The sequence below is a fragment of the Acanthochromis polyacanthus genome, chromosome 13 (assembly GCF_021347895.1).
Source record: "Acanthochromis polyacanthus isolate Apoly-LR-REF ecotype Palm Island chromosome 13, KAUST_Apoly_ChrSc, whole genome shotgun sequence".
Classification (NCBI taxonomy): Eukaryota; Metazoa; Chordata; class Actinopteri; family Pomacentridae; genus Acanthochromis; species Acanthochromis polyacanthus.
In genome coordinates, this window is record NC_067125.1 from 37095995 (window position 1) to 37113517 (window position 17523).

The following is a 17523-nucleotide window of genomic DNA, read 5'->3' on the forward strand; positions in this document are numbered from 1 at the left end:
TATTTAAGCTAATTTATCTGTACCATGATTTCAGCAACAGTGACTCATATTCAGCTTGTAGTGAAAGTGTTGCATATACATCCATATTAGTTTGGGTGATGGATCATTACTTTTATTGGTGTTTGACATTAAACTCGTCATGAATTTCATCATCAGTATCTGTACATGTCCGTTTAAGTCCTCTATTTGTAAATGTTTTTCTGGCATTTAACGACATTTGGGAGGAGAGACAGGCAAGAAAAATGTGCCGTAGTCGAACAACAACCCACATTGGTTTTAGTTTTTAAACCTGACAGACATTTCTCTGCCTTTTCTCCAGTGATAGTGCATGTTTTTCTGTGAACCTGTTGGAGCGTGTCTCTCCTGTTTGTGTGTGTTTGTTTTTCTGTCTGTTTACATCTGCTCTTTTCTTGAGTGACAGACATAAAGAAGCAAAGTGTTGCCTGATCAGCCAAGCTTAGCAGCATCATGCAGTAGGACTAATTCTTCCACAGTAAATACAGGGTATTAGGCTTCTCTGTCGCAGCAGGGGTCCTCAAGACACACACACACACACACACACTCTCACAGCCTTTCTCTGGAGGTTTCTGCTTTTTTTTGCCTCCGTCTTCCTTGTGCTTCTAGTTCCCGTTATTCCCCCCACCACCACCCCAGCCCACCCCCTTAGGCCCTGACAGATGTGTGCTGAACAGACCACATACATGGAGGGTGTCACCTTACCCCCTCTGGAACTAAAGGGCTAATGCGCCACATTTAGGAGGCTGCCGCCCTTTGTTCTGTGAGGATAAGAGGTGACGGGGATGGGGAGACTGAGACAAGACCTCATTCTTTACATGACCCAAGTTGTTTTTTTCTCCAAGTGAATATTATTTTCTTCATAAACTCGCTGTCCTTTATATTTTTTTTGCATTTTGCCCACTCTAATTTTACTGTCACCTCCTAATATTTGGAAATAATCAGTGGAATTAAGCACAAGATTTGTTATCAAGTGAATTACAGTAATGGCACGGTATCCATCTTTGTCAAATTGCTGTCACTCTGGTTGTGGCACCTGCATTTCTGTGTGACATGACTAAGGTGATGGTCACAAACACCAGTTTCAAAGGGGAATTTCCATGTAAAAACACAAAGGAATTACTCAGTAATAACTACAAACTACGTGCTCTGTCTCTTGTTAAATGTGTTATTGAAACAGCAGCAGAACGCCACTTTACTGCGACTGCAGTGGACTGTAATGAGAGCGGGGGATTTTTGAGCTAAAACATGGTAAACAACTTGGCATGATAGATTTTCAAAGAATGTGACAATTTCCTCATAAGGCAGAGGGATTCCTCTTTTTTTGATGTACTAATTTATGGTGCAACATCACTGCTTTTGAATTTAGATTTTCTGATTTTAAGATCAGACAGTGTTGAAAAAAATGCATGCTCATAAACAGCGAATAATGACTTACATAGTTTAATGTATAAAGCTTATTTTTGCACTGCAACTCTCTTTAAAGCAAGTTTTCAACTTATCAGGAGAGATGCTTCCAGGTCAGCAGGATTGTAGCTTGCTAAATATTGTGGTTTCCTTTTTGTGTGAGACATTCAGGCATAAAACTCAAAATATATAACAGCATAGCTTCTGTTACTTTCAAATAAACAAAACAATTACGCAACTGCAGCAGAAATCCCCTTTGCATCTGTGCAGGAATGTGTCTCCTGTTGTCCTTTGGGAGGATAATGACACAGGGGTGTCCTGTAATTTAGTCTCAGTAACCATTGATCAGTTGGATTTATGTGCCATTACCTCACTGTTCCAGTCAACACTCGTAATTATGTCTCGCAGAGAGAAGGAGGGAGGAAGAGAGAGAGTGTGTGGGCTCCACTTACACAAGATCCAAATACCTGAATAAGATTTTAACACACTGCCCCAGACGCTCACTTGTAGGCGATTGACACTGTTGGCAGACCGACTGACCTTCAGATGCGAGGGGTGGATGGATGGATGGAAGGGTTTGTCGAGCTCAGTTAGAGAGCCATACCTCATAGTAAGAACCCTTCGCCTCGAGCTGTTGCTCTGACCCTCTCAAAAGAAGTCTGCTGTAAAGTAGCATGTGAGTTTAAAGATAAGATTTGTTTGAAGTGGATCTCTGTGGTCCTCTCTACCTGCAAGTAGATATCTTTTTTTCCTTCAGTAAGTCTTTCAGTTTAGAGGTGTCTGTCAATGGCAGACGGTGACCTTATAGGGCTGCATGGATCACCGGTTTATGTGCAATTGATTTTTGGTTTGTTTTATGGGTATAATAAACACAGATCCTGCTGCGCTCTGGTTTTCTCTTTGATGTAGTAAGTTCGTGATATCCTCTCCCTTCACCCTTCAGTGCTTTACCTGCGATACACGTAACAGGAACAGTTCTGCAAATTTTACTTTAAAATTAGAGCTGCAGTGAAATTCTATTACAACGCTGGAAAACACTGCAGAAGCTCCACCATGAAAAGCATCACGTTTGCTTTGAGGCACAAACCTGAGGACTACAGGGACGTTTGGCACCTCCTTCTTTGCTTCTCTCAAATAAATCCTTATCAGTGTGAATTATGACTGTCACGTTTTATCAGAGAGCTATTAGAGAATCAGTCTGGAGTGACCGCAGAGTAGGGCTGTGGGTTGGGTTTGTTTGTCTTCTTCCATTTTCTGTATTGCCGTGTTTTATCTTCTCTGTTTATTTGTCACCTTGAGCACTCTTCATGATGTGTTTCTGTTCTTACGGGTTCACCTTGTTTGTGTTTTCTTGTATTGGCAGGCTTTTGTAGAAAACAGAAGCATACACTGTACTAATTGCTGTGTGTGTGACAATATTGGTTTAATATATACAGAACAAAATAATTAAAGCTTTGGCAGTTAATTAATTAGTTAATCAACAGAAAATTACACAAACTATTGTAATTTTAAGTGGAAATCTGACTTTTGACTCATTTTCTTTTCCTTTATGTTTTTAAATGCCATATATTTGACACTTTTCACCACTTTCTGACACTTCATGGCAAACCATTTTAGAAAACAATAATTACAATTATAAATAATGCAAATAACTGTTATTGGTATTCTGAATTAAAACAAGACAATCAGCAAGAACTAAAATGATTAATTGATTGGCAGGTCAACAGAAAATTGCCACTTGTCTTAATAACTGAATAATTATTTTAGGCCATTCAGTCTATCTTCACTGACCAAGCAGTTGGTGGAGTAGCTGAGAAAATAATTATTAGTTGCAGCTCTAATGTATATAATAAGATGAAATATATCTGATGCAGAAATAAACTGTTGCTAGATCTCATGTTTTCATTTATTTTTGAGTTATTCTTACTTCAGTCATAGCTGTCATTTCTTTTCTGATTTTGAAGGTCTAGCTTGTCAAAAGTGCTTGTCAAATTAATGTACAACTTTCCTCGCCTCGCCTTAGGGAACAATATATACTCCACTAGACAGAGCCACTTAGTGGAAACTCTCTGATTCAGTGTATGTGTCGAAGCAAGAGAAGGAGAGTGAGAGATTGAGAAAGCTTTGTTTTTCTTCTGTGGGCAGATTTCAAACAGCATCTGGTGAGCTCTTGAAAAAGACCGTTATGAGTGTGTTCAAATCCAAACGGAATCATTTTTGCGCCCTCCTTCCTCCTCCTCCCTTTTTCTCTCCTCCTTGTTGTTGCTGTTTGGAGACACATGGTGATATCTTTCCCTCCTCCCTCCATCTCTCTCTGTCTCTCTCTCCTCTCAACATGTAGACATTTCCATAACAGTAAAAGAATATTTTTAATTTGCTGCTTTCCATAATTTTGCAACATATGGTTTAAACGATTTTGATGCAAATGTATGTGCTAATTATTTGCAGACGAGCCTTAAACAGGCCAGCCATTGAAGTGGAATGAAAGCAAATTTGCAATCACCTTAAATTTTGCTAACCATTTACTGTTAAGTAAACTTTGCTAAGTAATTTAATTACCTTGGACCGCTGGCAGGCACTCGAGGCTTTTTGGAAGCGGGTTGAGAGGGAGGCTGAATGCAAAGAATGCTGAGCTTCAGAGAAAGATGAGACGGGAACAGTAAATGCAGTGTACAACAACAGTATTAGTGAAATTCTGACCATGTGAAAGGTACTGCTGGAAAAGATTTTATTTCTGCGGTATCTTTGCTACGGAGGATGGGAATCTTTTAGCAAGTTGTTCTGTGTTATCGGTTGTTTTAGACTTGGACCGTCTCCTCTGTTTGTGTTTGAATATTTCTACAGGGGCTTAATGGATAGAGCTCTCCCATTGGCCCTGGATTAGACATAAATGGATTGTGGCAAAGTGTTGACCTGTGCATTTCTGCCTGCATGATTTGGAGTAATTTTTACCCTCTGACACACTATTCTTCATGTTAAGTCCAGGGCTGTATAATTATGCCAGAAATGTAATCGCACTTTGCCTATTACTGTAGTCGTGGTTGTTAATCATGATTGTTGGTCTCAGGGAGTTTCTGCACAGAGATACGCTGCTCCTTTTTCAGTTTGGCGTTGCACATGTGCTACAAGAAGAATTTATTCACTGAACTCAACAGAAACAGACTATTTCATGTCAATAAGGAACATATCCCTAAATAGAATCAGAATTAATGATGAATATAAGTTACAAAACTCATCCTACTGTAGGTTTTGTTCTCTTGCTGGTCACACTTGAATCATCACGACTATAGCCAGTTACTTTTGGAAGTCAGACTGTTGCCCAGACTTCATAAAGCTTATTTGTGCAGTTTAAAAGGGCTATAAATAGTCAGTTGGCACTAGATTGAGCTTGTCTTGTCGTCGTGTCCTGGTTTCATCACACAGCCCAGCAAGGGCCACATGCAGGTGAGGTGAATTTGAAATTCCAAATGCTTATAGGTGCCACTGTGTGCTGTGACAGACCGGCAGCTTGTTGGTGATGTTTCTCTGCCTTTTGTCCAGTGCAGGGTGGGACAAACACCGCTGTGACCCTGAATATGAATAAACAGATAGAGAAAAATGGATGAATGTTTAATGTAGTCATCCTTTGGATTCTTCTGATGTCTTCTGAGGTAATCAAATTGATTGAGTATTATGTTTAAGGACATCAACAGCTCCAAAGCTCGTTTGGTTTCAGATTCCAAATAAATGATTTAATTATTCTGTATTTTTATTACATTTTAATGTCAAATTTGGATATTTTCATCATGAATATCAGGTCCAAGACCACACATTGTGTCTCCATGTAGTCCTCGGCTGCATCGCTGAATGATTGATGTAAATCCAGGGAAATGGTATGAATGATGTGGTCATGACACCTGCGATTGCATACAATGTTTCATGTGAATAACAGACCAAGGCTTGATTTAAAACTGGTAGGTATATGATGACACATCTTCAGGTAGTAGTGTGAGAAATCAAAAGATTGATGGTTTAATTTCTTCTAAAGCACATCAAAATGTCCCTTAAGAAAATACAAAACTCCAAACTGAGCAGGTCCATGTATGGTAGCTCCACAACCGTTGATACATGAATGTGTGTGTGACTGATATATAGGTGTTCTTCATATAAATTCACAAGCGGAGGAGAGGATAGACGCCACACTCGTGTTATACAATTCTGCACACAGCAGACAGGTAGCTTAGCTTAGCACAAGGACTGAGAACAAGGAGAAGCATTACAGAATCCGCCTATCAGCAACTTTAAAACTCACGAACAAACACATTATATTGTTTAATCTGCAAAGTAATCAAAGTGTAGACAGGAAAAATGGTGTCCAAATTGTTGCGGTGTAAAAATCATTGAATGCAATGATTGATTTATATTGTCCAGAGATGCAAACTCTTCACCATTTGTAATCAAAATTTGATTGCAATTTTTTAGACTGTCTGTAAGATTAAATGCAATAGCAGTCCAGAATGATTATCAATAACACTGATAAATAATCTTATAGAAATATATGTAGCCGACTGTGTAGCCCACCTCTGATATGTCAACATTTATGCAGCACAAACCTGCTCCTCAATTTCATAAGTTAGAGTAAGTCCAGAGTCGTCTGCGGGTGTTTTGGTTGTGATAATGCCAACTCGGTTGGTAACATTTGTGTGTAACATTTGCAAAATGGCATTCAAAGGACTGACAGCATGAGGATAAACATTCTCTGGTCAGAGCTGATTTCCAACAAAGTTTTTCTTTCTTGTTGTCGCCTTGTTTCTGTCTTGTTGCTGTATTCAGCCTCCACATCTGCTCCTTTTTAAGCCGGGTTGTTTTACCCCTTAATGGCTGTTAGAATTAGTTTTCAGTCAGCTGCAAATAAACGACTAATAACTAGAAATGAGAAGTTAAGCAGACGGCTTTGAACAGCTCCTCTTTGGATCCCTATAGTTGTCGCAGATTTTCTCTACATATGCAAAGTTCACACCTTTTTTAACCCTCACTTGTTTGTACTTCTGAACATGGAAATGACTATCATTGTACAATTACACATGGTTAATTTCACATCTCAGTTTAAGGCAGTGTTGGGTGTTGTTATGGTTCACAGTCAGTGGTATTGGAGAAAAACGCGGACACCCCGTGCGGTTTTGTTGCCTGCTTGCTAGACTGCATCAACAGGCTGCAAACACGCTGGTTAGGTTCTTGAAGCTTTACATGATCAAGAAAAATATCTGACTTTGCTGTTAGTTTTTTCATCTTTATCAGCTTCTGTGGGGGGTGTGTGGGGGTACTCGTGCAACCCAGTGTTTGTGTATACTGCAGTAGTGTTTGTGTTTGTCGGTAAATGGATTATATGTGCGTTTCTGTGTGTTACTGTCACGTGTTCCGCTGCTTCTGTAACGAGCTCACCCACTGATTTCAATTAGAAATGTAACTAAACAGAAGGTTTCATTTATAAGGCGCCTTTTGCTATCATATGTAACTAACTGTCATTTCAAAGGAATCACTACTTCTCTCAAAGTTTTCCTTTTTTCGTTTTTTTTCTCCCCTTTTTCTCTCATCAATATGTCCGCCTTTAGTTGTAAAGTTGAAACACTCCTTCTCTCCTTTCACACCGGCAAGGCTTCACAGACACACACAGGAAGGGAAGGCTGGGATGGAATTGAAGTAATAAAAACCCCTTTGTTTTAGTTTGTATTGGACCATTCATCATCACTTTATTTAATACGAGGCTGTAATTGTGCCATCCCCAACCATCACTAATGGCTGTGTTCGTCTGTGTTTGCTTTGTTGATGGAAATGAATGAAATTAGGATAAACAACCGCAGAGTCGCGTGTAATCAAGCCCTGATTAATGTACCAGCGTTTCAGCGCCGTTTCTCATTCCACAACACCTGATATCTTTCCCATAAACAAATTGTGTTTGTCTAAATGAAGAAATTAAATGACGCATTTGATGAGTTTATGATTGACCCGGTCCGACTCGTGCCTCATTACTCTCTGTCTTTGAGGCCAAGAGGTATGTGACTAATGCTCTGTCACTTCCCACACGAGGATTTATCACCACCACTGATTAATGGCAGCCAAACAGCATTTTAATAATTTTATGATTGTGGTTTCTGGCAGTCACAGAGAAAGATCTCGAGAGAGAGAAAGGAAGATAGAGGGGGGGGTGAGAGGAGTGGTGGTGTTTAGAGGGAGAGGGTCCAAAGAGAGAGAGCGAGAGAAAGCAACAGAAAGTGTTCATCCCAGATTAAATGTTTTATGTCATTGCAGGCTGAGCAGACGGAGGCATGATTATGCGCTGCATGAACATCCCCATGAATCTTCCTCTTGCACTTGAAAAGTATTTCATACACATGTTTAATGAATTTCTCCCCCCTCATTATTACATTTACTTTTCCACTGGAAAGCAACAAATTGGCAACAAATCTGTGTAAAATACCTCAACAGTGAGTGATAGCTTCCCCCAGGGGGTGAAGTGTGGAGGTGGAACAAGAAACGGGACTGATTTACAGTTTCAGAAAAGGTAGGGGTTAATGGCGGGCAGATGAAGATTATAATATAGTTGGTAGATTTTATGATGCAGGCTGATGTCTTCTGGCAAATTCTGTTAGAATAACTTGAGTTGATGTAATAGGGCTGAGAAATGAGAAGGTTGTCACAGGCATTAATGTTGAAGTCCAGATTCAAGACCCGTTTAATGATGTCAAACTAAACTCTAACATTAGATGTTCTTTGCTTCATTTACTTCCCAAAAGTCTGTCACTCTCTTGAGGATTCAGATTACGACTGTCTTTAGGATAAACCTAATAATTCAATGTCTACCACACGACGATAACTGCTAAACAGAAATAAGGTGAATTATTGTCTTTTTAAAAATCTATACACAATGTTTTCCAGGTTTAAAAGGTTTTCAGTTGATTATCATATTTTTCTGCTTTATTTTCATTTTTGGAAGAAAACTTATTGCAATGCCAGATTAATTAGGTGAGTATTTCTTGCATTATAGAGGCTTCGAATGTTTGTTAGTGTTATTGTCCCCCGCCTCCATGAAGTGGAAAAGGGGGATATAGGTTTGGCCTCCGTCCGTCCGTGCTTCCATGCGTCCGTCCGTCCGTCCGTCCGTCTGTTCATTCGTCCGTGCGTCCGTCCGAGATGAAGGGGACAGCTTTTCTCAGAAACTATTACAGCTAGGATTACGAAATTTAGTGTGTAGCTTCACACTAAATGAGACCTGTGTGATAATATTTAACAGAGTTATGGCCCTTGATCACTATTTTGGATGTAGACTCATAGACATCACATGTGGCGGTGGATATTGATGACCATGTCGTCTTGTTTTAAATATAAAATTTTTGCTTACTTGAGCAAACCAATCAGGAACTGCTATGCCGAAACATATACCAATATGTTTATAACACCACTGACTATTAAATTTGGTAGCCACCTGCTGATATGATATAAGTTAATATATATACATAAGGAGAAATAAACACCTACGCCTACATCCTGGAGATGTTTATGCTCTCACTATGTACTCACAAAGGGAGTTTTCTGCACCATGAAAATGGTTTTCTGCTCTTCCACAAGACAGGCTTTACACTTTTTTTTCTGTGCACACCTAACTTATTTTGCAAACCAACTAAATGAATTATTTCACTTGTTCATTTCTGCTTTTTTGAGCCTCATTGCTTTAAAGTTTACTTGCTTAATCACCCTTTCCCCCACATATATACATACAATTTTATCTTAATATAATTGACAACTTTTACTGAGCCCTCACCAACATGCTTTTTTTTTCTATGAATTAATGCTGAAGTGACACACGCCTGCCCAAGAAACATTATTCGCCAAGTGTCATTGTGTTAGAAGGACTATATCTCAACCTCAGTTCTTTCAATATTGATATAAACAAACTCAAATCAAAGACTTATAGTCTGAAGTGTACTGTGTAGATAACATCTTTTATTAGTTTATCTAGTAAAGCATTGAAAATTCATGTGCAATGTTAAATTATGGTACCCTATAAAAGTATTTTTAAGTTAAATGTTGTCATTTTGTGGTAGTTTAATGTGTAGAGAGGCCACGTTCTATATAAGAAGCATGCATATGCACAATAATGTCACTGCTACAAATATACTGCTGAGAATTTCTGAAATAAAACACTTTACCTGACAGAAAAATAGTTTCTACTTTAATGAACCAGTCTGTGTCTGTGTCTGTGTGCAGCTAACTCACCTCTCTGTTGTGATCAAAAGTACACAGTGTGAGTTCCTGATAAATCCTGTTCATTCCTGTCTCCATGTCAGGGATAATTTCAGTAGCGTAGTAAACAAATTTGCTTCTTTTTTTCCAGGTCCATAAATACACCTCAACTATGGTTTTTGTGCTGTTTACAATGCTTGTGGGTCAATGTTGGTATTTTTTTGGGCACGCTAAAAGCATGAGAGTTGGGAAGCCCAGCAAAGTGAAATATTATTTCTTAGCCTGTTTAACATTTTGTTTGAAGTAAGTTTTAAACATACTAATAATCTCAAATTTTCTTGTATTCATTGGCATTCTGATTCGGTGTATTGGCATTCTGATTGGGTCTGTTTATTTCTGTAACATTAATACAATATAGTAACCTTTTTTTGTATTCCTAATTATTTAACACTGGTCCAGTGTATTAAACTCTGCCTGGTCATAATGAACTCTAAATTTGACACCTAAATACCAGTCGACTGTTATTTTGGTTCTTTGATTATGTTCCTGATTTTTACTTGCAGTACTTTTCAAATTACTCATAACCAATTTGCTTTTGGCTAACATGATTTGGATCGTGAATAATAAAATGCGTTGTCACAAAAGACGTGCTGACTCACCAAGTTCGAGAGTTTAAGGATCACCTAGAGCCACAGTATCATCTTCTTTCTTGTCTCTGGCTTTTAAGATATAATTGAATGCTAGTAGCCAAAGGCTCTGGACAGGAATACCTAATTATTCTTCTGATTACTAATGAAATATTGCTGTTTTCAAATCTGGAATTAATTGGCCTTCAACATATATTTAACGCCCTGACTCTTAGCGCTAGCTGCACGGCCCCCTTTTGTAAGGCCGATGCAACACGGTGTGTGCATGCACGTGCTTACATTTGTGTTCATCCTCCTGGGACTGAAGAGTTAAACTCCACATGCCGAGCCGCATACTGCACTGACTCCAATGGTTTTGAACAGCATGTGTTTTATTCCTGCCACACCAGCAACTTTTCAAAGTGAATGTTAGTTTGAATTAGATTAGTGTGGGTCATTTTTCCTTCTAACTCAGAGACACAGGAATAAACGCAGCGCGGCTGATAAACATTTAGACACCTGTCGTCTCCAATCTCACGTTCCAGGCCTCAGGAACAGATGGAAGTCATGAGTTGTTTTAAACTTCTAATGGAGTCCTAATTTCGTACAGATTGTGCTGTTACCCCATCCCAACTGACACACACACTCAGCTTATTATTTCTCTCTTCTCTTTCCTCGTACATGCTTCTGTCTACCCTTTCTAATCATCTGTATCACTCACTTTTTCTCCTCACTTTTTTCCAGCCCATACATTCACTTGTCCTCCTTTCTTCCTTCCCTTTTATTATCTACTCCTTCACTCATCATCTTCCACTATTCCTTCCACCCTGCAACTCCTCCTCCGTTTCCTCATGCTTTGGTCTCGTAGTCTTAGCATTACATTTGCAATCCACACTCAGACATAACAACTAGAACAGCTCTCCTCTGTGTGGCTGATGACAGAGACATCCACCCACACTCATTCAAAAAGGCAGCGCTGCCACATTATTTACAATAGGCCACACACACATTTACATCCATCTAAATTGCTCATTTGTCCAAGATGCCACACCCAACACACTCCTTTCTTCCTCTCTTCCTCTACATCCCTCTTCCCAGATCGAGTGGTTCCAATAGAGGAGTGAAGAGAAATAAACAGTTAATTAATCCTCCATTGGCTCAATCTTGCATATTTCTGCCTAATTAGTAAACCAGGCAAAAAAGGGGGCCCCTGGGTACCGGTATCCTCCCAACTCGGGCCCCCGTCTACCAGACCAGAGCCCCAGCCGTGTGTTTAAGTAGAAATAAATATCAGAAAGTACATTGTTCCTCTTTCATCTCCTTGTACCAAAAAAGAAGGAATTGTTATGGGAGAATTAATGTTCATTTAATTTCTCTTCTTTCTTCCCCTCATATATTTGCATTCTTCAGGTATTTCTTGTCTCTCTATGTTTCTTTTAGTCTCTTTCTTTCTCATATACACACAGAGAACAGGGCCTTGTTCATAGCTGCTACATCTGCAGGACACATGTTCAGTTCACATGTTCATTTTTATGTACATTAGTGTGAGTGTCTGTGCGCCATGAATTAGTGTGTGTTAGCTTAAAAGAAAGATGTCCGGGCCTGTATCTGCTGATGGTGAAAGTATGTTTTTCTGATGTCTTGAACATTATCCCTTGTTACCAAAGGCTAATCTGTCTCCCTCAGTTTGATTCATGTCTTTTTAGAGCCAGCGGACAAAGCCGAAGCCAATCCGGGCTGCAGACTCCAGCGCGAAGATTGATGCGTTCGGCTCTGTTCATGCTCAGAGTAAAGTAATCTTGATCTGCAGCATTATGGCCATGTTTTAGCTATCTAGAGGCCACATTCAAAATCCACAAGTGGTGCAGTGGTTTTAGTGACAGTTGCATACCTGAGAGGTCACATCGGCCAGGGATGCTTGTACTGGACTGCTTTGGTTTAAAGCCTGCTGGGGATAGTTTTTAAAAAATTCAAACATGGTAGTTTAACTTGAATCAAATGCACATCGTCTTGTTTTGGTGACCTGTAACATATAAATAATGTGAATGGAATCATTTGTTCAATACAACATTTCATATTGAATGACTTTATTCAGGGTTTTAATCAGGTTTTCACTTTGATTCAAGTTGAGCTCTCATCTCATGCGTTTGTTGTACCATCATGTGCGGAGACATTTTTCCCTAACTTGAAGCAAGGAAGCCTAAAAGTACAAAAATCCCTCAATGCTCATGTAATTCCTTTTTACAGTAGAACCTAATATCGCCTAACTAAAGGAAGAAAAACGTGCCCTGTGACTGACAGAAAATGCTTGGGGCTTCTTGTTGAGCGCCTGTATTGGTTCAGATAACTGAAGACTAGGTCAATGCGTATGAAGGGTTACCAAATGCCAAAACACTGCACAGTGGTTTGGTATATTCTTCAGGAAGTGTTCTTTTCTAGATAGTCAGCTTTACCTTTTCTTGCAACAGTCGTAAGGTAAAGACTAAAAATATACTGATGTTGCAAATGATCCAAGAATGTGCACTTGCAAATTTTTAAGTCTTCAATGCCGTTCTGGATGTTTCTGTATTATTACTGTTGCTCTGCATACAGCCTAATCCTGGATAAAGGTTTTCATGCATTGTCTCTTATCATTGTCTTTAGTCCTGGAAGTAATTACTGCAGTCAGACACAAATTTGAAATGTTGACATCGTTTGTTTTTTTTTATGTTCAATGGCTTTTTGGCAGGTTTTCAGGGATAAATGTTGGCTTCACCGGTGTGACCTGATAGGCTGATTGTTTGGGGCACATAACACATGAGTACACTTGCCCTGAGCAGCGAGTCCACTGGTTCGATTTCCTCTGGGGACCATTCACTGCATGTCATTTCCCTCTTTACCTTCTCAACATTTTTTATCTGTCTATAGTGCCACTACAAAATAAAGGCATGAAAATGGCCCAAAAAGTCTTGTGAGTGAGGATAGACTAAAAATCAGAAACGCTACTCTATATATTGCAATACAGTTCAGCAGCACCGCAAACTGCAGCCTTCGTACAGCTAAATCCACACTTCCCTGAACCAACAGTTTTACCAAAAGCTGATCTTTACACCTTTCATAAAGTTAGGATTTATTCCAGGATTGTTGTATTAGGTTAGGCTAGCCAGGTGGATCTAATTACCTTCAACTTGACGACTGCAAAACACAGTAGACCTGCAGGTAATGGCTGACCTGTGACCTCTCCTCGGGTCACTGAGCAACTTCCATGTTTTTCAGTATCTGATCAAATCACCTGGCTGCAGTTTAGTGACTTACATACTTTATTTCATACTGTTGCATCCTTACTGCAAATTAGACTGTGTGTAGAAAATGTTAACTGTACATACACACACTTGTAGAGGATGTGTCTGACAGATGTTGGTTAACCTGGATGTCATCTGTAGAAATATCCTCGTATAAAATACTCAGCTCTGCCTTACTCTCAACTTCTGGTTTGCTGGTTACTTTTAACTTCCTGTTTGTGTGCGCGAGAGAGAGCAGGAACATGAGTGTGATCTATATGCAATCTGTACATCTTAGATTAGTTGTGCTGCACTGGTGAATTAAATGTGTAATCTTGTGACAGACCTTCAAATCACCATTCTGAGTTAAAACCTGCCAGGCTTTTACAAACCCAGGTATGACCTTTGACCTTGCGTTGATGGAGGTTATGGACTTACACCAGCTTAGGGGAGTCTTGATTACTGCGGCTGGAACCAGTTCACTAACAGATGAGTCGTGAGAGAGTGATGGGCACACAGTAGCAAGGGGATCCTCAATATTGACAAAAATGTGCTGTGTGTTTGACAAGTGTTAGAGGTGAGGGGGAGACAGAGTGTGTGTGTGTGTGTGTATGTGTTGGGGGTTGTCTCCAGATCAGGGCTAATCGGTGGGATCAGCCACAGTGAATAGGCTAGTTGTTATTCTGAATTGGCCAAGATATGTGGTTATATGATGGAGAGCGAGGGATTAAATCCCTCTGCCGGCATTGTTGGGCCTTCAATACAAGCTGGCTTTTCTCCACATCAACACACACACATACGCACACACATACTAGTATGAGAGCAGGGATGAGCACTGATGATAAATGTATAATCCACACACACACACACACACACCATTAAACCCAGTGGATTACAGTTTGGGGAATTACAGCAGGGATTTCTGTTGTCTCTCTTTTCTGTCTTGCTCTTTCCTCTCCTCCTCTGCTTTCACTGCCCTCGCTTGTCAACAGCCCCACTTGGCCCAGGCTGCCAATCCACAGCTTTGATGAGGCAGTGTCAGCTATTTGTTTGGCCGAGCACAAATGAATCTCTGAATAGCAAGAGTGTAAGCGAGAGAGAAAGAGAGAGAGAGAGACAGAAAGAAAAGCTGAAGGAGAGGAAAATGGCCATCCTGGCATGTGATAATATTGAGAAGTAATCTGCCACCTTCTTCCTCCTCTCCTCCTCCTTTCTGTTGTCTCTCTCACAGGTCTCTCATTCTCTGGCTCTCTCTTCCCGTTCTTAACTCTTGTCTCTCGCCCTTTATCTCTTAAACACAGACTGTGCCAGTGTGGGCTTGCAGCTGATTACCGGTGTAATCACTCACATTTTAGATGATCTGATAGGAGAAAAGGCCTACAAATCATCTTAACACCCCCTGAATCCCCTGAACTCTCATCTCCGGAAGACGGTGGCCAACATCTACTTTATTTTCGTCCTCAATATTTTCTTTCTGAAACAGTAGGCCAGAAAATTCCCTCAGAAAAGCCCAGTTAAAACAATGCTGGGGTAAGCCCATTCTGCCAATATCCTCTGCTTATTTCTGTGTAATGTAAGCCCTGGATTTGCCAGTGTAAGTAGATTGGGGCACAATGTAAGTACAAGTGGAGTTGATGTAGCTAACTTTGTACTAAGTGGCTGCTTGCTGTGTATTAGTGAGTGCTGCTCTCTGTGTTTGTTGAGAGTTTTCATTGCTTTCAGTAAACAACTCGCTGCAGCTGCACAAACTGCTGAACTTATAGGTTGTTTTTTGATTCTAACTTCAGTTTGTAATATTTTGTCAAGCAAAAGTTGTGTTTTTTATTACTACTGTATATAGCTAATAGTTCTTATTAGTGACAGCTCATACAGATGCTTTCAAAAGTGAATCCAAGACTGAAGTAGTTGTTGTATTTGTAGTATGTCAACTTATACATTACCATTGCGTATTCAGTCATGTAGAAGACGGCTTGTATTCATTACTCCAGAAAATATTTGCATATTCATAGTTTTTCTGAAAGAGAAGGTGTAAAAATGTTCAATTTACCTTTTTTATGACAGAAGTTTAGATATGTTGAAGTAAGATATGTTGAAGTTTTGTTTGGTATTTTTTGGGTATTGATTTTGGAATCTGCCAGATTTAATTCATAGATGATCAGATTAGTTTTTATCCCGTCAGTCCTTTTTGTTCTGGTGTAGCTCATATCATCCTTCATTTACATCTCTATTTGCCAGGTTTGTGGAGGTGAAGAAGTGTGCTGGATTCAGATCTTTCTCTAAAGGTCTCTTTTTCAGTGTTTACCCAAATACTTCTTTCACTCTTCACTTGTTCAGGTGCAGCACTATAAGTGCATTCAAGGGGATTGTGAGCCATTTTTCCCATTTGAACAACTAGCACACCTTGCCACAAATGTGATGACAGGCTTTTCATCCCACCATCCCATAAATATGGCCATTTTTCTGTTTGGACAGCACATCTTACAAACTGCTTTAGTTCAGGCCCAGCTCTAATACTCCTATCCTCATCATATATATTATCAATACAATCAAAGTATACTTGAGCAAGAAACCTAACCTTTCTGCTCCAGGTACATTGCTCAGGGTGCAGTAGTGTCAGACAGATGTTAGTACTCACTGAATAGATCTTTTGTACAAACACACTGAAGAAGTTGCCTGATTGTTTTTTGAAGATTCCCAGCCATATTACATCTCCATGTCCCTGTTTCCTTCCAGCATCCAGAGTCAAACTTTTCAGTCATGCTGCCAGTGAAGCTGTGTGTCTACTAATCAGTTCAGTCTCAGGAAATCTCAAAGTTGCTTAATTGTCTTAATCAAGTTAATACCTGAAAAATTACATGCAATGTAAACATAATCAGTGCTCTGAAAATCACCAGAATTTTACTTTTGTAAGTTTGTGTGTGTGTGTGTGTGTGTTGCAGCTTGGGAGCTGTTAATTACACTTGGTGGGGTCCCCTAGCAGCAGGCTGGGAGCCCTAAGGGGCCAGTGGTGAGGCTGGTGGGACGGGAGAACCAGATTACTTTGGTCTCGGGGCACCAATAGATGGCCAGATGAACCAGCAGGGGCCCCTTTCTTTTATTCATTCTCCCAGTGGACCTACCCACAGGTCTGGGACATGAGGCCTGCTCACACTTGGCCAGGCCCACATTATAATACTGTTAATTTTGTGTAGAGCATTTTGTAACGAGAAATGTTTTGATAGAGAGTGCAAAGCACACAAAGTGTGAATGTTTTGGCACTCACTGATGAGGCTCAGTTGGCCAGAGTCAGCAGTTAGGATTTTTTGCAACTGTGAACAACCACAGCCTTGAAGAAAAAGCATGAGTGTGTATCATCCTGTAACATACTACTGTATCATCGTAATGAGATGTGTGTGTGTGTCCAGGGGTGATAATCCTGTCTCCCGTCTGTAGGGTCCCAGTGAAACCCCACTAAGCCACTTCATTCACTTTGATCCAGTTTTGGGGGCAGTTTAATTTCCCATAATGCCGTTGATCAATGATTTCCTTTCAGCGCTGATGTAATTAGTGGTTTTAAGCCAGTTTTGTGCTTCTATCTGACTGCGTTTTAGGAGGGGGGCGAATTTATTATCGAGGAGCTTTAAAGAAAGATCAATATCAGCTCACACAGAGGGTTACATGAACATAGGAACACAAACAAGGAAAAGTCTGTGAGTGTGTGTGAACAGTGGTAGACTGAAAAACACAAATCTTATCCATTAACATTTACTCTGCCTTTTCTTCTGACTTACAACAGTTGGTGCTGTTTAGATAACTATAAAAATGAACAGTCACAACAATTAAAATCTTCCCCTAAACAATTCCAGCTCGTATGCATAATTTATCACATTTACATATAAATTTGGTAGTATCCTATTAAGAAAGGGTTGTTTTATTCATTTGCATGATTAAGTGGTAAGCTTGAACAGGGTGGCCTGATTGCAAATGGTCAAATGATTAATACAAGCTATCGTTGG

At 39.8% G+C, this 17523-nt stretch overlaps 1 protein-coding gene across 2 annotated transcripts in view; it reads left to right on the forward strand.

The window, feature by feature from the left end:
* rsrc1 (arginine/serine-rich coiled-coil 1) overlaps positions 1-17523 on the forward strand; it is a 120792-nt gene that overhangs the window by 64410 nt on the left and 38859 nt on the right. The window lies entirely within an intron of this gene.